Source organism: Oryctolagus cuniculus, chromosome 15, assembly GCF_964237555.1.
Source record: "Oryctolagus cuniculus chromosome 15, mOryCun1.1, whole genome shotgun sequence".
Taxonomy (NCBI): Eukaryota; Metazoa; Chordata; class Mammalia; order Lagomorpha; family Leporidae; genus Oryctolagus; species Oryctolagus cuniculus.
In genome coordinates, this window is record NC_091446.1 from 83,914,245 (window position 1) to 83,933,478 (window position 19,234).

General features: G+C 55.4%; 1 long non-coding RNA gene across 4 annotated transcripts; it reads right to left on the reverse strand.

Moving 5' to 3' along the window:
- Nucleotides 1-1,383: 1,383 nt before the first annotated feature.
- Nucleotides 1,384-8,619, reverse strand: LOC103345546 (TBC1 domain family member 26). 4 transcript variants are annotated; one of them, XR_011382601.1, is made up of 6 exons: nucleotides 6,815-6,910; nucleotides 6,262-6,369; nucleotides 4,976-5,159; nucleotides 4,360-4,459; nucleotides 3,834-3,986; nucleotides 1,384-2,266 (listed from the first exon to the last, which is right to left on the reverse strand). It is a non-coding gene; the product is annotated as a TBC1 domain family member 26 (long non-coding RNA). The 4 variants fall into 4 exon arrangements; XR_011382603.1 differs by lacking the exons at nucleotides 6,262-6,369; nucleotides 6,815-6,910 and adding an exon at nucleotides 5,831-5,966; XR_011382602.1 differs by lacking the exons at nucleotides 6,262-6,369; nucleotides 6,815-6,910 and adding an exon at nucleotides 5,338-5,964.
- Nucleotides 8,620-19,234: the final 10,615 nt, after the last annotated feature.

The following is a 19,234-nucleotide window of genomic DNA, read 5'->3' on the forward strand; positions in this document are numbered from 1 at the left end:
GCAACAGGGCGTGTCAGTTTCACACCTCCCCAGGACACCTGCCGGTGGGGAGCATGCCTGTGCCAGGCGCTGTGATCCGGAAGTGCAGCCAGTCACATGTCCCCTTTTTGCCAGGCACAGCACCGCTCCCTGGCAGGAACCAGCCCCACGTCCGCTTCTGGTCGGAACTCATGTGAGCTGTGAGGAATCGCTCTCCTCACAAACACGGCTGGGCAAACCTGGGAATGACCCAGTGCTACCAGGCTCAGGCCAGGAACAGGAGACATTGTTCTGAAGTATAACATGCGTGCAGGAAAATGAGCACATGCACTCGAATGCATACGCACACAACCTGGTGAATTTATCACAGAGACTCAGTACCCATGGTACAAGCATCCAGATGGAGGAAAACACAGGAACTTAGAGAAACCCAAGAATCCCTCTGAGCTCTGTTCCAGCCATGGCTCCAGGATTCTGTGTCTGATAGTAACTACTATTTTATTTTATTTTATTTTATTTTATTTTATTTTGTTTTATTTTTAGAGATTTGTTTGAAAGGCAGTTATTGATGGGGGTGGGGAGGTCAAGGGAACACACTCAAGGGAACAACTGGACTGTGGAACACCCCATGGGAGGCTCTGACCCCAGGCACATCTCTCCCTCATCAGAGTGCAGGCTCAGGCGGGCCTGGCTGGGACCCAAGGGCTGACCTGCAGAGCCCAGACGAGCCCAGAGAGAGGCCCCGTCCCCATCCCTGAGGGCACCCGGAGTCACCAGGCAGCCAGCTCTGCAGGCAGCAGCAGACAGCTGTGGCACAGGAGGCCGTGCGGAACTGGGACAGGTGGGGACAGAGGGGATGGGCTCAAAGCAGGTCACTGTACTAGACCAGGGCCGGGCCTGGGGTGAGTGGGGCCAGCCCACAGCACCCATGGCAGCCCTCCCCCCACAGCTCAGTGCAGACACCAGGGCTCAACGGTACAAAAAGGCCCTGCTGGCATCCCCCTAGACCCAGCCGAGCACGCTCGGTGCCCTCTCCCGTGGTCAGGGTGAAGAGGAGCTGGGTTCCAGAACGTGCAGGATGGAAGGGAGAAACACGTGGGGGCAAGCCAGGGTGCTGCACATGGCCGCCCAGGTCCACGAGAGCATAGAGGTGACTCAGGCCCTCCCCCCATGACTGTTCCTATTGTGCCGATCTGTCCCAGAGCTCATGGGCACTCACAGCTGCTGCTCTCCCACCCTGACCCAGACCCCGCAGGGCACAGGTGAATCTCAGGCATTGCCTGCGGGGTCCTGAGCGGGTCTCTGCCTGGGGCTGGGGGCTGTGGAGCCACCCACGCTCTCCAGGAACACGGGAAGCTCTGCTGCAGCTGGGCGCCGGGGTCACAAACTGGAGCAAACAGGTTTCAGTGTAACCATGTAATACAGGGTCAGCAGCACCTGAGGGTGGCGGGGGTGGGGGGAAGGTAGTACAGTGGATCCTGGTACTGCTGCTGTCTTCCAGAGATGGGGTGTCCTGGCCCCAGGAAGAGCCTGGGGGTCGGGGCTCAATCAAGTGTATAGAATGCCATGAAGATACATGGAAGGCTGCTGCCCAGGCTGGGCAGGACACGTGGTGGGCTCGTCCCCTCTTCTAGGAGGCACCCATCATCCAGGTGCCCCATGGAGTAGGAGGTAAGGAGGCCTCAGGCCAGGGAGAGCACACGGGCCTGGTCTCCCAGCCCAGGTGGCCAGCTCCAGCCCATGACTGTCCCCAGAGTGCGTGGGGCTGCCATGCCAGTAGGGGGGAGTCTTCAGCCGTGGCCCCCAGGCTGGGGTGGCCTGCATGGGCCCTGGTTCTGGGGGCTCCGAGGCTTGTGGAGGAGCCCACATCCACAGGCCCTCCTGGTGCCAGCATCAGAAGTCGTCCTCCCTGTGCCCTGGCCCGTCAGATTAGGGAGATTAGCACACTGGCACAGCCCTCCCCTCCCCCACGAGCTCTCTGGAGTCTCTGTGGGGCTGGCCACATGTGGAGACTCTGCGGTCCCCACAGGGGAGCCCAGGCAGAGGGGCTCTGGGCTGCCTTCGCAGCTCTCCTCCTCCTCCATGCCTTCCCTCACGGCGATGCGGAGGCCAAAGCTTTCTGGAGGATGGATCATCACTGCCCGGGCAGCGGGACCCCTGGTCTGCTCCCACACTGCCACTGTGTCCTGAATGGCGATCTTGGCCTTCGTGGCAGTGGGGGCAGGAACGTGCTTCTGGGGGACGCGTGCCTGCCCCAGGGGCCTGCCGCACCGTTCGATGGCCTTGGCTGGGAAAAGAGGAGATGCAGTTTGCTTCTCCACAGCCCCCGTATGGACTGCAGGGTGCCTGCCCCGACCTCATCATGGGGTCCCCATCACCCCGTGTGATGCTGAGGACTTTTCTGGGCTGCTGGCCCCAGAGGGGAGGGTGTGTGCAGCCTGGGCCAGGGGAGCCCTGGGACAGCTCCGGCTCCTCCTGCACAGCCCCAAGTGTGGATGGCCCTGACCTCCCCGCCTCACTCTCTCATCTCTGGGGACTGAGGCACCAACTCAGGACCCTTGGCACTACCCCACCTGACCTCCTGCGCCCTAACAGTGCATTGGCTGAGTTACCCGCATCTGAGTCCCTCCTAAATGGCTGGAAATGAACTGAGCCTAAGGTGATGGGGGAGAGCTGGGGTTGTGGGGCAGACATGGGGTCTGGTTCAGGCCCTTGGGGACAGGGAATGTGGTTTCTAAAGAGGTGGCAGGGGCACCCTTTGTCGTCTGACCCTGGGCCACTGTCCCTTTCCCAGGGAGACATGGCTGTCACCGCTTCTGTCCCACAAGCTCCCAGGGGAGGCAGCAGCTGGAAGCACAGTGGGGCCTCCCCAGTGCCTGAACAGCCTGCCGCTGGGCCCCCCCACCCGGGCTCCCCCCACCCCCGCCAGCCTCTAGAGCTGGGACAAACCCATCTCTGCTCTGCATGGGGACCCAGGCGCCCAGGTCCTTGATGGCGGCAGCAGCAGGAACAGGGATGAGCACGGGGACCCCTCCCCACCAGAGCCCAGAGGCCAGCGCTGCTCCCGGTCCCGCTGACTCTGTTGGCCCGAGGCTAGGACTGCAGAGCCCACACTCAGCTGCACTTGGGTTCTGCCGCGGGGGCCCCCAGTACCTGCCTTTGTGCCCACCCTGCTCACAGGAGTGGACCTGGCCCCCATAACTGGGCTCAGGGCACCAGGGCCTTCCAGGGGTCTTCAGATGGTTGAAGGGGATCCAGTGCCGGCTGGCTTTGGCCTTCACTGTGCAGGGTCTTCCACAGCCCCACCTCCCTCTAGCCCTGCCCACATGCAGGTGGGAGCCCCGCCCACCCCTGTCCTAGGAGGGTCCTGTGTGCAGACAGCTGTGGTCATCGTGCCAGGAGCCTGTGTGGGGTCAGTCGGGGAGAGGCCCCCTGGGCAGGCAGGGCCACTTCTCATCTTGCTGGAGTGGGGGTCCAGCTGTGCTCCGGGCTCCTGGGGACACTGAGCCAGGGCACCTGCTCCAGACCTGGGCAGGGTAGCTCAAGGCGGGGCCTCGAATCCACTCCAGAGTGGAGGTCAGCCGAGGAGCCAGAGCCACAGAGCCCTAGGACAGCTCCACATCCCGGCCCCAGAGTCATTGGGGGAGAGCAGTCCCCCACAGGAGGAATCAGGGCAGCTGCCTGACGCCCCACCAGGCCATGCTGTCAGAGCTTCTGAAAGCAGAACTGCTGAGCCCAGGGAGGACATGGAGGACAAGGAAGAGGGGAGGCCCTGGGCGGGGCTGCCAGGGCCTGGGTCTCCCACTACTGACTCCCCCAAGGGAGCATGGGACGGGGCCGTGTGCTGGACTCACCTTCGGGAGGCAGGAGGCACTGGAGCTTCCCCAGCTCACGCATGGAGGCCCGCAGCTGCCTGATGACCACATCCTTGCTCAGTTACCAGGCCTGCTTCAGGGTCACCTGCAGGAACTCCCGGAGGTGGTCCCTGGACATCTTCAGCAGGCGCTCTAGACATGGGGGTGGGAGTCAGGCTAGGAGTGACCCTAGGGATGGCGCAGCCACCATGGCTGCTCCAAGCCCTGTCCCAGCTCCAGACATGGGCTGCAGACACCCTTGGACACCCTTGGGTGTCAAGCCAAGCACTGGAGGGACTGCTTAGGGACCAATTTCCTGTGTGATGACCTTGGCCACTTCTCCTTGTGGTCTGTGGGGGCCTGGGATTGGGGGTGCAACAGAGGATTCTCAGTGCCCTCCTGAAGGGAACCCAGGACCCCAAACCCCCTCATCCCTCCCTCAAGCCCTACTCATGAGGGGCAGGCAGGGGGACCCCCAGCTCCTCCGTCCCCAGCACCCGGGCCTCTGTGGGCCCTGAGGACTCACTGTGATGGATCTTGAGGGCCGTGTATGCCATGGTGGTGAGCACATGCTCGCCCTCAAGGATATAGATGTCCCACATCCTCAGAACCAGGGGGAACGGCACCTGGGGGACAGAGGCATTGGAGGACTCCACCCATCTGGGCCTCAGCAGGGCCCACAGGGGGTGGGTGTGCAGTGTCACACCCCCACCCACTCAGGGAACCACACCCAGAGTGATGACCATGTCCTGTCCTGGACCCTGGGCATCTGCACACTTTGGAAACCACACTGGAGATGCCAGACAACCCAGGGTCCTGGGGGAGGGGTCAGCCCTTGGGCTGTGCTGACACCAGCCTCTGCCACTGGGGGTCTATGGGTCTCCTGCCTCTCACTGTAGGGCTCTGGCCTTTGCCAGGCTCTCAGGATGGGTCCTGGTGGGACCTGTCCCCTCCTTGCTAACCCTAAGGCTCAGCCTCAGCTTGGACCACCCTTAGCAGGGCAGGACCTGCCTGGTCTGCACAGCAGACTCCCTCCTGTGTCTACTGGGGCTGGGGGAGCTCAGAGTCACAGGCCACCACGACAGGAGAGCCAGGCACTGGGGCAGGGGCTTTCCTGGGCAAGGGGTCCCTGGGGCACTTACCCCATCCAGGAAGCACTGGATGTACCAGTGGGTGGTAGAGTCCTCCAGGCACACACCCTCCTTCTCCTAAGAAGAGGCAGAGGCAGAGGGGTGGTGGTTTCAGGTGGTTTCTGAAAGTCCATGTGATGGCGGAGTCGATGTGATGGAAGTGAGTGGCGCCCAGCCTGGCCTGCTCTTTCATCTCCTGCAGGGCAGGGACAAGGGGGAGGGGCCAGCCTCAGGACCAGCAAAAGCCCCATTGCCACATGAGGCTCTCTACTCCACGTCAGCTCTTCTGGCTGGCGGGGAGAGTTCCCTGCAGGGAGCTCATTCCCTTCTGGGTCCCACGTTGGGGGGGGGGGGGTCATGGGCTCCCTACTTGCCTCAGTGTCCACGTCACCCCCGTGGCCAGCACCCCTGCTGAGGGGGCCACTGGGACCCCAATGGTCAGCATCAGACAGGGGCTCTGAAAGGTCCCTGTGCACTACCCCTGCCTGCCCTCAGCTCTCAGCACAGATGCGGTCTGACCCCAGCCAGGCTTCTGATCCCCCTCGCTGGCATCTCAGGCCCTGCCCTCCAGGAGTCAGCCACAGCCTGGCCACTGCTCCATGCTGCGCCCTGCTGGAGGGGCCCATCTCCATCTAGACATTGGAAGCCACCCTTGGCTTGGAGCCGAGCCTGGGCAATGACTGTCTCCAGGCCCAGCTCCCAGGGCCAGCCCCAAACTGCAGACTTGGGGGAGGTAGGGTGGGCCACACAGCTGGGCCCTGCTCCCTGATGGCAGCTGGGGACATGAGAGCCAGCTGCAGTTGCCAGCCCTCTGCTCACACCAGCCCTCACTCCCTCCATTCCCGGAAGCTTTGAGAGCTGTCTGACCATTGGACCAGCCACTCCAGGCAAGGGCAATGCCAGGGGCTGCAAGTGCATGTGAAGGCAGGGCCAGCTGTGGGCAGGCCCTGTTAGCACAGAGCCTGTGGGGCTCCCTACCTCACACCATTGTGATCTCATACTGGGAGACCCCCGCCCATCATGGGCGCAGCAATTCCTCTGTTCTGGCCTTATGCCAAGCTGCCCTGGTGAGCTCAGCAGAGAGCAGGTTAAAGCCTCTGGCACAAAACACACATGTGCAGTCCCAGCTGGGTCTGGGGAGACGTGGAGGAGGCACTGACTAGGATCTAGGGAGAGAAGCAGGCAGGATGGGGAGGAGGCTCCCGAGGGCTCAGTCAGGGACGGTCCTCCACGGAGACTCAGGCTCCTGACCAGGCCCGAGCAGGCCAGGGCCCCTTGGGCTGAGTGCAGAGCCATACCGCGTATTTGCCTGGATTCTGGGCCTTCTTCTTGTCCACCTCCAGCATCACAGCCCACACCTTCCCGCGCACCTGGGCAGGGATGCCCTTGTAGATTCTCTGCTGAAACTACAGGAGAGAGGAGGCTCTGGTGAGTGGTGAACGTGGCCACTCGGGGAGGGAGCGCAGGGTGAGACAGCAGGAGGGAGAAGCCAGGGGCTCCGTGTGTATTGGCAGAGGGAGGATCTACCCAGATGGGGGCCTTATGACCCACAGTGACTGGGGGCCAAGGGCTCAGGGGCACCGGCTCTGCCCTGCACTGACTGCCCCCTACAGGGCTCCTGGAACCACACCTGCCCTGCATGCGGGATTGTCTTCAGCAGTGACTTTAGATTTTCTACCAGGACAGTGTCCTGCGTGTATGGGGAAGGGGTGCACATGACCTGTGTCCCTGGGGGCTGGACAGTTGCCCCTGGGCATCTGAGAGGCAGGCGGTGCCTGGCACGGGAATGGGCACTGCTCAAACCCCAACTCAGCTGTCAGTGTTCCCGAGGGGCCCTCAGCTCCACGGTACCTTCTCGCTGCCATGGTATTTGCTGTGGTTCTTTATCATTTTCACCCATTTCTGGATCCTGTGCACCTGTTTACACTGGAAAACAAGACAGGATGGTGTGAGCTCAGCTTCAGACTCTGAGAGTGGCCCTCAGATGCAGCTCAGGAGCTCTGTGTGCACTCAAAGGAAGGAATCAGAAAAGGCACAGACCGTGAGCCCCAGGTCTTCTGTCTGGGGAGCGTCGGTGGCCTGGCCTCTGACCCGAGCTGCCCCATCCTCAAGGCAGAGCCCCTGAGCTCCAGCCAGGTCACTCCCAACCATGCCAATGACTCATGACAGCTGACAGGAAGATGCCCCTGAACTGCGGCTCAGTTCTGGGGCAGGTGAGTGTGTTAAGATGTCAGCAGGGGCCATGTAAGTACCACATTGCAGGACCTTATGGCACTCCCACTAACCATTGCCGAGCCCCACATGCCCCCTCCACCCAGCTCTGCTTCCAGATGACTGGCCCATGGCCAAGGACTTGTCCTTACCTTTGCCCCCGGGGTGCTGTCTTGGGGCAACTTCTGCTCACTGGAAAGCAAGGGAGATGGAGAGGTGAGGACTGGACCACAACCGGCACCTCCACCTCCCTACTGGGCCAGGGAAGGACCAGCTTCATCCTCTCTTCCCAGGGGACTCAGACGGGAAGGGAGGGGCTGGTGACCATGAGCACAGGGAGCCCAGGGCCAGGCAGGGGACCTTGCTGCCAGTGGGGGGCTCCAGGCCTGTCAGAGATCCACCTTCCTGGGCATGTGGCAGCACCCCCACAGCGGTTGGGGGGTTGCTGTCCTGAGCAGGGCCAGGCTGCCCAGGGAGGAGGGAGCAGTGTCCCCACACTAGCTCTCCCCAGGAAGTCACCCTGGAACTGACCGAGTCCGGGTGGCCTGCCTGAGAGATGCTCAGTGCTGAGTGTGCACCTGGGGCTGAGGCACCTGGGACCACCACACCTCCCAGGGTCCCCCCCTGCCCACCATCCTCCCCTGTGCACTGGCCGCCTGAGGTGCTGGCTCCACACCTGCCCCTCCTCTGTCAGCCCAGACCCTAGCCATCTCTCCACCACTCTGCTCCTTTTTTTTTCTCCAGGTTCTGGCACACTATGGAGCCAGAACCCCCTATCCCTGAGCTAAGGTGGGCTGCTGAGTCAAGCCAAGAAGGCCTGAGAAGGCTCCATCCCTCTAGGTCACCGGAGCCCACCCTCCAGCCATGGGACCTCTCTCCCTGACATCCGTGGGAACAGCCTCCAAGTCTGCCTCCTGCCTCCCAGGCCCCACTCCTCCCAGCACAGACCCGGGGGCAGGGCCCTCAGCTGCACCCTCCCCATGGTCTATACTATGGGATCCCGCAGGCAGTTTCAGAGCCTCAGAGACTACACCCCTGGCTATCCCTCAGACTAGGTTTTAGTAAGCCTTGAGCCTGGGCCCTGAGACCCAGGCACCTGCTGGACAACTGCCCAGCTGCTAGGCTGGTGCCCCAACCCTGTGGACACAGCTCTGGAGTGGCGATGGTCAGGCTGTGTTGCCTGGGAGCATGGGGACCCTCAAGCCACCCCCTCTACTTAACAGAAACAGAGACCTCAGAGTAAGAGTGCCCAGTGCTTGCCCCACGTCCAGCTCTGTCCCTGCCTGCAGTCCTGAGTCACAGGGTCACTCGGCTCTGGCCAAATGCTGACCAGTGCCTGCCTGTGACCACAGCTGGGCTCAAGGTCAGGGCCTGGAGACAGGTGTGCCACTTCATATTGGGGTTTCTGACCCCAGTCCCTGCCCTGGGGTGGGGTGGGGTGTGGAGGACTCACTGCAGGAACCCAAACCTGTCTGGGACGAGGCAGCCGCCCTCATCATCCTCTTCTTCAGGCTCTAACAGTGCCGCGCCTCGGCATCCCTGCAGCCAAGAGGGAACCCGGATGAGAAGTCACTGGGGAAGCTGAGCCGCCTGCCCAGTTCTGTGTCCCCAGGGAGGCGGGGTCTGGCTCTCACAGGCACAGTCCTTGAGGCAGGGCCCCACCTCCTCCCCCAGCACCCTGGCCCGTACCTGCTCATATTTCATGATGATCGCTGCTCGCTCCTGGGCCCTGCCAGACCTCAGGGCGTCCATATCCAATCTGTAAGACACACACGCACATGTGAGCCAGCACAGGGGAGCCCATGGGAACTGCTGCCCTGAGGGCTGTCCCCCTGGTCAGAGGAGGGACAGCCACACAGCCAGGCAGGTGGGCACCTGGTGGCTGCGTCCCAGGAAGATGACTCGTCCAGAGCACAGGGACTAGGGACGGTTGGGGAAGGACAGCCCCCACCTTGCTTCCCCTGCCCTCAGAAAGGACGCTCCTCCCCAAGCCTGGCATCCACATGTCCTCCAGGGAGCCCAAGTCTAAGGGTCTCCCTGGCCTGCTCTCAGCCCACGCATCTCTGGGGCTCTCAGAGCCGGCCTCCCTGCCACACCTGATACCAGGTGACCCGACACCTAGTCTTGAACCCGTGTCTGACACAGACTCACACCAAGGCCCATTCGACACTGATGCCCAGCAGAGCAGGAGGAATGAGACGACTGTATACACCCTCTGCACACAGGGGTACCATGAGACCTCAGCCACATCACTCATGGAACCCAGCGTGGGAGACTAGTGCCACCCACCTGGGCGCGACCTTCCCCCATCACAGGTCACACAGAGAGCCAGTCCCACTCACCTCCGTCTTGAATCCATTGGATTCTGTCAAATGTGCCTCCTGTGTATGCTACCAACACCTGGTCAGTTGGGCCATCCTCCACTGCACTCCTAGGCCACAGCAGAGAGCTGAACTGCATTTTTAATTACCTAAAAGATTATTGAGGTACTCCATAGCAATATATGTGTGTATATATATATATATAGTGTATATATATATAAATATATATATTTAAATAGATCATGGGAAAAATTACAGAATGGAAGAAAATACTTACATCATACATGACAGATGAAAGTTAGTTTTCTCAATATACAAATATCTCCTAAGAGAAAGACAAATGAAACCAACAGAAAAATCATCAAATGACAGAAATGGACAATTATCAGAAGAGGGAATGTGCTTATTAACCATGCTGGTAATAAAAGATACCCAGTAAAATAATAGAATAACAAATAACATTTTATGCATCGTATTGGCCAACATTTAAGAGAACTACAATAGACAGTGTCAAGCAAAATATACAGGAAGAATGCCCAATTCCTCTGTTGTGGGTATGGGAATCGCTACCACCTTTGTGAAACAGAACCTGGCACTGCCTTGACACACGCATGTGTTTGGTCCAGCAGTCACATTTGGAGGGATCTACCCACAGAACTTAGGGCCCCAGTGCTAAGATGTGTCTCCCAGTCTCATGCTGGTAAGCTGTGCTGTGTACTTCTTGAGGCCCTTGTGGGAATTCAAAGCAACATACAGGGAATGCATTCTGTCAGTTAGCTACCAATGTGGAAACACAGGGCAATGTGGAAACACTGGGCTTTCCCCACGACAGCCATGGCTTTCCTCCCGGTACTCCTCACCTATCTGCTCTGCACCTCATGTTCCCCACAGTGTAGCCCTCAGAGGAGTTAGGAAGGGAAACAGCAGAGTCAGATGGGACTGTGCAGGAGAAACCCTGTGCCTTCTCAGACCAGAACAGAGAAACCCTGGAGGGTGACCTCTGAGAACCCTTCCTAGTCTATTGTTTCTCTCAATCACTCTCAGAAAACTGGGGGTGGGAGCAAAACATTCCTGGCCAAGTCTGCCGGGATCCTGGGGGCTGGTCGCTCTCCACTGTTCTCTCTGGGCTTTGTTAGCTCAAGGAAGCTGGCCTCCCAGCTGGCGCCTCCATGCAGCTCCCGGTCTCTAGGGTGTTTCAGGACCACTGGTAGCCACAGGGGGAGCCTTTGAAAATCTCGGCGAGTAGAGCAGGGACAGACACAGACGGGTTCCAGGGAATTGTGCTAAGGGTCTATAGGCTAGAGTAACCTGTGCCAGGAGACACACAGGCTGCAGGAGCCCTTTGCTTGGGAAACCACTCAGTGTGTGAATGATGCCCAGCGTTAGTAAGCAGGCTTGCACACCTTGGTTCATGGGAGATGTGTCATGTTCATGGGGCGTCCCGCCCTGCCCTCACTGAACATTTGTCCCTTTACTCTGTATCCCACCCCTCCACCACCTCATTAGCTTTGGAGTCGCATGGCTCTTCTTAAAAACAAAATGCAGAGACCGCCATTCCATAAGTGTGCTGAGTGAGGGAACCAGAACTCAGCTGCGGCTGGTTCTGTGGCACCCTATGTTTGTATGGAGGGGCAGGAGGACACAGGACTCTGGTGGTGAGACAGCGTCACACCACTTGAACACATCTAGAGGAGCTCATGTGGACTCCCTTTGCCTTTGAAATCCAGGCTGTGCTCCTGCAGGCTGAGGCAGAGGATGTATCCTCTGGCCAAATAAAGGCATCACAGTTTGATGGAACAGAAGGAGACTCCAAGCAAACTCTCAAGTATTCAAAAATTAATAGGTAGCAAATACAGCTTCGCAGACAACTGTTGGTTCTTGAACCATGATTTTCTCACAAAAATGGCTAATTACATCATAAAATATAACAAATTCTGGTTGAATTAAAGAGTTAAAACTGAACAATGGAATCATGGAAAAGCATAGTGGAGATTTAACTCACATCTAATGGCAAAACTTAAGCACAAAAATGAAAAAGAATAGGAGGAAGAGAAGGAGGAAGAGAATAAGAAGACAATGAGAAGAGAAAAGGGTAGATAAGTGAGTTATTCGATTTGACTGTATAGTTTTAAACTCCTGTACATTGAAAAAAAATCTGGAACAAATGAGAGAAACAATTAACTTTTTAATATTTAAGAAAGCTCAACCAAGTCAATAAGCAAAATACATGCATTCTAAAAGAAATGTAAACAAGACACAAAAATATAAAAATCGAACAAAAAGAATATAAAGTGTTAATAAACATGCAAAAAAAGTCCAGCACACTACAGACCATTTAGAAAGCAAGATATGGGCATTGTGTATAGAATGGCGATGGCCAAGATGTGCCTTCGTATTCAGTGAAGACAAACGTCCCCTATACGGAGCAGCTGGGGACTGGGGTGCAGGAGCAAGCGAGCCTGTGTAAAGGGACCTGCCACTGCAGAAGCAGAGAACATTTGCAAACTGTGGGCTGCTGCTTCTCACAGAAATGAGGAAGAAGGGCTGGGACACACATGGCTGGCTTGTCCACCAAAATTCACCAATAATGTGGGTCCTCCCCCAACCCACACATCCCTGAGAGAGCAGGGAACGAGGCTGGAAGAAGACAAACGTGTTACAGCTGGAGGAACGCTCCCTGCCTGGGAAGTTGCATCAGAATTGGGAAGAAGTGCCCCCTTCCAAGGAAGCAGACTCCATGGCCTCCTCCTCGGCCCCCTAACTGTTTAACTACTTACTCATGCTGCTTTTCTAGCGCTGAGTAATCGATTATCACAAACTTACCGGAGCAAAATAGCACAAATTTATTATGTGTGAGTCAGGAGTCTGGGCATGGCTCAGGTGTTCCTCTACAAGGCTGCACTTAAGGTGCCTGACGGGTCCACACTCCAGCTCACTCAGGTCACAGGTGCAGCCTGTTTCCTTGTTGCTGTAACACTGGGAGCCTGGCTCCCTGCTGGCTTTTGCTGGGGACCACACCAAACTCCTAGAGCCGCCTGAGGCTCCCTGACATGTGACGCCCTCCAAAGGCTCATTCCTGTCATGGCAACTTGCTTCTTCAAAACCAGTGTGGGACAAAGAGTGGAACGCTGGCAAGATGGGATCTATGTAATGTTATGCAGTCGTGGAGTGGTGCCCCACCATCTCGGCCATATTCTACTGGTTAGGGTCGAGACAGAGGTCTCACCCACTCAAGGGGAGGAGCATGGCGACAATCTCAAGGTCTGTCCATCTGTCCACCACATGACCACACAGTAGGACCAACACTTGACCTCAGATAAAGGGATGCTTGCTTTCCTCACTCCTTCTACCCCATCACATTTTCTAATTTCTTATTTATAACACTCTGGGGTTGGGTGTTGTGGCACAGTGGATCAAGGTGTGGCTTAGGATGCCGGCATCCCAAACTGGAGTGCCTGGTTTGATCATGGCTACTCTGCATCTGATCCAGCTCCCACCATATCTGGAAAGGCCACAGAGGATGACTCCAGTACGTGAGTCCCTGCTACCCATGCGGGAAACCTGGATGGGGCTCTAGGCTCCTGGCTTCAGGCTGGCTCAGCCTCAGCTGTTGCAAGTGTTTGAGGAGTAAACTCACCGGTGGAAGTTCTCCCTCTCCCCTAGCCACCTCCTCTCTGTCTCCCTTTCTCCTCCCCTTTCTCTCTCCCTTATTCCTCCTCCCTCTCCTTTGCCTTTCCCACTCCTCTGCCTTTCAAATAAGTAACTATAACAATTCCACGTATCCTATTTCTACATTAACCAGGACCACTGGTTCTAAATTCTAAAATGATATACACATAAAGCTAGCTTATGAAAAAGATACATCTTTATACTTATGTATGTGACCTCACAAATACAAGAAATAAAAGAACATTCCTACTAGGAGAAGGGTAAGGATGGGCCGCAAGAGAAACTGAAACTAGGACTTCAGGTGCTAGCAGGGCATTTTCCCCATCTCTCACACACGCACTGTTCCTGTTAGCCTCACCGTCTCTTACTGTGTGTCTCTAAGCAGTGTTAAATGGGGCTGCTGATACTGTATCTTACAGCTTCTGTAACAGGAAGTCTACGGGCCCATTTTTAATTTCAGCTTTAAACACACCACATGAGGACCTTTCGTTTCCATGTATAATGAAGTAGCTCACAGTAGAAAACATAAAAAAGACCTTGATGAGACTCACCTGAACAATCATGTGTTTTTATTCATGTAAGCCACGGGTTTAATCAAGCAGGACTAGAAGAACCAATACTTCACAGAGGGGAAACCATGGATCAATTAGACATTGTTCTGCAGTCACTTTTTAAAAAGATTGCTTATTTATTTATTTGAAAGACAGAGAGAGAGAGAGATCTTCCATCCACTGGTTCATTCCCCAGATGGCTGCAATGACCAGGATGGCCCAGGCCAAAGCTAAGGGCCGGGAGCTTCTTCAGAAGTAATATTTTACTGGCTGTGTGGGTATCACTGAACTCACTTTGACACGAAAGCAGCCATCACCAGCCCAAAGCCAGGTGGCCATTTTGACTGTTGTTGAAAACATCTGAGGTGTTAAGTATCAAGATAGATGCTGATGAAGAGAAAAGCAAGTCCTTCACTCGTTACCTAAACTTGGCCTTGGGTCTGGCGCCAGCTCTAGAAAGGAAAGGTATGAACCATTCCATTTCAAAAGGCAGATGAAATCAGTCATCATTTGCAGGTACTGCCGTTTGGAAACACACACTCAGCTCAGAAAAATAGGAGAGGGCATTGAAAAGTGAAGCACACACTAGCACGTCCTTGGGACCTTCTACGTAGCCGCCAGAAAATCTATCAGAGGTGGAAACCTGATTCTATCCACCCTCACTTCCAGCCCTCGGATGGCACATCGTCTCCAGAGGCAGCAGTGCATGTTTCTTAGCTGGCCATTCAAGGCCCACCACGTTCTGTCCCCTCTCCCTCCTCTGCCTCCTCTCCCATTGCCCGGCACACACTCCAAGCAGCAGTCAGACTGAATACCCCGTCTGTGCCTTTCTCATGATGTTCCTACAACCTGGACCCCTGATCCATCGTGACTGGTGTCCTTACAAGAAGACAAGACAGACACAGGGTGAAGGCCGCGTGCAGACGGAAGCAGGGTTTGGAGAACCGGCTCTACAACCCATGGACCCTGAAAGACGATGAGCAGCACCAGACCTAACAGAGAGACATGGCGCAGGTTCCCCACTCCCCCCCCCCACTACTCTCCTACTCACCAGCAGCACCAGAACCTAACAGAGAGACATGGCGCAGGTTCCCCCCCACTACTCTCCTACTCACCAGCAGCACCAGACCTAACAGAGAGACATGGCGCAGGTCCCCCCCCCCTCCTACTTCACCAGCAGCACCAGAACCTAACAGAGAGGCATGGCGCAGGTTCCCCCCTCCCCCCACTACTCTCCTACTCAGCAGCACTAGAACCTAACAGAGAGGCATGGCACAGGTTCCCGCCCCCCCCCCCCCCACTACTCTCCTTCTTCACCAGCAGCACCAGAACCTAACAGAGAGGCACGGCACAGGTCCCCCCCCCCCACTTCACCAGCAGCACCAGAACCTAACAGAGAGGGACAGCGCAGGTTGCCCACTCCCCAACCCATCATCACTACTCTCCTGCTTCACTGGCAAATGTTCCCCTGGCTCACCCAACCAGGGGTGGGCCTCTCTGTCCTTAGCACTCTGCTACAGCAAGTCCAGGCCACGGCTTTGTATACACCCCCATCGTAGGCAGGACTTGGTTTCCTGGCTGACTTTTCTACTATGCAGAGAGCTCTCTTGGCAGGGCCTATGGCCCAGTGAGCCCCATACTGGCACTATGTGTATAGGGCCCATCAGGGTCTGATGACTGGGAAACACACAGAACGCTGACTGCCCTTCCAGAGTCGCATCAGAGGTCAGCCACTCCCAGCCTATGCAGGCAGAAAGTTGTGGAGGCAAATAAGACTCCCTAATACATGTCAGGTGGGAAATGCCACGTTATGTTTGAAACTGAAAAAGAAAAATGCCTGCCTTTGCCAGCTTTGGGACTGCCATGCTCACTGACAGTGACCAGAGCTGTGGCTCCAATATTATTCCCAGTATAAGGAACCAGGACCCCCCCAAAGGACAACTGATTCCACGGCTCAGGACAACTCATAATGGGTCTGTCAGAAGAGGGGCTCCCACTAGTGAGGATCACTTTGCGATACCTATGCTTGATTCAGGCAAGTTAAAACAGTAGCCATGGTCCCCCAAATACAGACACGCACCACAGGGTTGAAAGAAATGTATGTATACTTCATATGTATCAGAATACTAACACACGAGATTCCCCTCCTAATTATGTACTACTTAAAATTTTATTATGAGTACTCCAACAGCTTCATGGAAAAGTAGAATTAAGAGATACATTATTTTTGCACAAAAATGTTTAAATCCATGCATAGTTTTTGGTAACATGCATTTTCCATGAATTTTTAAGTACTCCCACCTATAAGTATAAGAATATACATATCCATATTTTTTATCTGAGTGAACAAAGAACAAAATCATTGGTCAGAGCAGACATGCACAATCTGAAGAGTGAAGTGAGGAGAATATGGTTTGATAATTCTGCCCATGTACTTGAGTACATTTTTGAAAGAGAAAATTGCCTAAGAGGAACTTTTCTCAACTAAGTGTAAATAAAAACCAACTGAAATTCTTTTCTTTTTTTATTTATTAGAAAGGCAGAGTTACAGAGAGGGAGACAGACACAAAGAGAGGTCTTCCATACACTGGATGTCATCCCTAAATGACTGCAACAGCCAGGGCCGGGCCAGGCTGAAGCCAGGACCCAGCAGCTTCTTCCAGGTCTGACCCATGAGTTCAGCGGCCCAAGGACTTGGGCCACCCTCTGCTGCTTTCCCAGGGGCACCAGCACGGAGCTGGATGGGAAATGGTGCAGCTGGGATTCAAACCAGCGCCCACATGAAGGTGGTAACTTAGTCTGCTATGCCACGGCACCGGCCCTGATTTTTTTTTATTACTTCTAGGTAGTAAGGTTTTCTTACTGCTAATCCTTAGCAGACATGGTTCAATAGATAAGAAAACTGAATAGCACTGTAAGAGTGGATACAAACACACACACCAGAGAAGTTATGGTTTCTTTGAAAGTACTTGTACCAGAAAGCCGTGTGCTCATTACGATGCTGCTAACACAGGCTGTTAGATGACTCACTGGGAAGCTGCCTCCAGAGCCAACTTGTGAGCTGTGTGAATTTGTTCCATTCCCTCTTTACTCACTTGCCTCTCCTTCTTTTCTGTCATTCCTTCTTTCGTCTTGCTGGAAAAGCCATTTCTCTTTCCCCGTGCAAAACACACACACACAAAGGCAGGAAGGAGCCCGTGGCTGTGGTGGCAGGGTCCCTGGGGTGGCAGGTCCGGATACCTGGGGCTGCCAGGGTTCCCACCCTTCCCAAGGCCTGGTCGCTCAAATCTTTCTTCAGCCATCTTCGTCACGTCTCTTTATGTTGCTTTAGTTAACCAAACTTGGTTTTGGCAGCTTGCAGCCACAGAGTCATAAATGAAACATCCAGGTTAATGGCCAAGTTTGGCTTCATTTGATAGACAAAAAGCCCTAGATGCAGAGAGGGAAAATGATTTGTCTAAGGGCACACGGATCTAGAACTCAGGACGTATCTCTCCAATCCAGATGTCTTTTACATCACACGGCGTCTTACACTCTACATCCCCACCCGAGATGCACACAGCTGTGGAACACAAAGATGTGCACAGACACAGTCTCTGTAACACAATCCAGCCCTTTGGAAGTGGGCAAGAAGAAGGGGATTCAGGGAGTAAGTTACCTGACGAAACTGCAGCGAGATGCAATGCCAGGCAGGGCTTCTCCCCAGCAGGCAAAGGCAGCGAGGCACGGAGCCATTGCTCTGAGGTCCCCCCTCCCTTTTGCTACTGCAATTTACTTTGTTTTTTTTTTTTTATTTTTTTTTTTATTTTTTTTTTATTTTTTTTTTTATTTTTTGACAGGCAGAGTGGACAGTGAAAGAGAGACAGAGAGAAAGGTCTTCCTTTGCCGGTGGTTCACCCTCCAATGGCCACCGCGGCTGGCGCGCTGTGGCCGGCACACCGCGCTGATCCAAAGGCAGGAGCCAGGTGCTTCTCCTGGTCTCCCATGGGGTGCAAGGCTCAAGCACTTGGGCCATCCTCCACTGCACTCCCTGGCCACAGCAGAGAGCTGGCCTGGAAGAGGAGCAACCGGGACAGAATCCGGCGCCCCGACCGGGACTAGAACCCGGTGTGCCAGAGCCACAAGGTGGAGGATTAGCCTAGTGAGCCGCGGCGCCGGCCACAATTTACTTTGCATGTATATTTGAAAGCATAAATATAACGTCTGTATATGGTAAGAAGATCAAACAGCTTATGATAAGGAAAAGTGGACAGTCCTCCCAGCCCGGAGCCCCTGCATCAGTGTCCACACCTGGGTCCATCCCCCCAGGGGCACAGCCTTGCTTCTCAGCGGTGGTCTCAGGTGCCCCTCATGTGCACACGTCTTCTTGGAGAAGCTTGAGAAGGGTGTAGCTGAGCCGGGTGGTGGATGACAGCTTGCTGGGGAGAACGCTGGTAAGGGATAGGACAGATCTTGCAGGGACAGCCAGAGAGGAGTGCAGGAAAGGACTACGGTATGTTTAGTGAACACTTCTGATGATTTTTATTTCTGTGCCTTGATAAGAAAGAGACTTACGAGAGAGGAGGAAGTGGGGTGGTACTGGGAGTGGGAGGGCAGTTAGGGTGGGAAGAATCACTGTATTCCTAAAGTTTCTTAAGAAATTTGTACTAATTAAAAAAAAAAAGTCTCTAAAGAAAAGACTTCCTTATCTCCATGCCTTTTCAGTTATTTGTTATCTATTTTACAGTGGGAATGTTAATGGCATTCAGGTAATTGGACTAACATATGCTCAATTTCTTAACGTATGGTGTGCCTTCGAAGACATTGTACCTTACCCGGCTCTCCCATAGTGGTTTCCTGCGCTCAGCAAGCTAAGGGAAACACGCACACGCGACTGCTTTCCGTTCTGTGTCCTTTGCTGCCATCTAGCGGCCATTCTTCATAATGCAAGTCCCCAGGGTTGTGGAGAACCCAGCCGGGGGCTGTCTCAGCGTGGCACTGCCCTCGCGGGTCTCACGCGGCACTGGGAGCCGGAGGAAGGCCCTCTGGGCTTCAGTCGGTGATGCCTGCAGGTGGGGCATCCGCCGTCCATGCTGGTTGGCCTATCTGGAATACAGTTGTGGACACGGACCCTTTACCTTGGTGAGGTGAGTCCTCGGGGCGGCCAGCAGCTACTCCCCGCGCCCTCCCTGGTCCTGCCTCCCTCGGGCTCTGCCAGGTGGAGGGACAGTCGTCCCCTTCTCCCGTGTCTGAAGAAAGCATGTCAGTCTCAGGACCGATTTCCAATTCCAGGGGTGATGTCCCGGCACATCTGGCCTCTCAGGACGAGTGAGCTTTTCCAGAGCCAGGGTCACAGGATGCAAAAAAGAGAACACAACAAGATTCCAGGCTGCCTTCCAGGCCCGGTCAGGGACAATGGGGGAAGTGTCTCCACCTGAGAGAAAGGTCTGGTCAACTTCTGCCCCGGCAGGCAACTTCTGGTACAAACAGAGAGGGGTGGCGAGGAGGCAGTGTCTTAGCCAGGGGTCCTCACAGGCCAT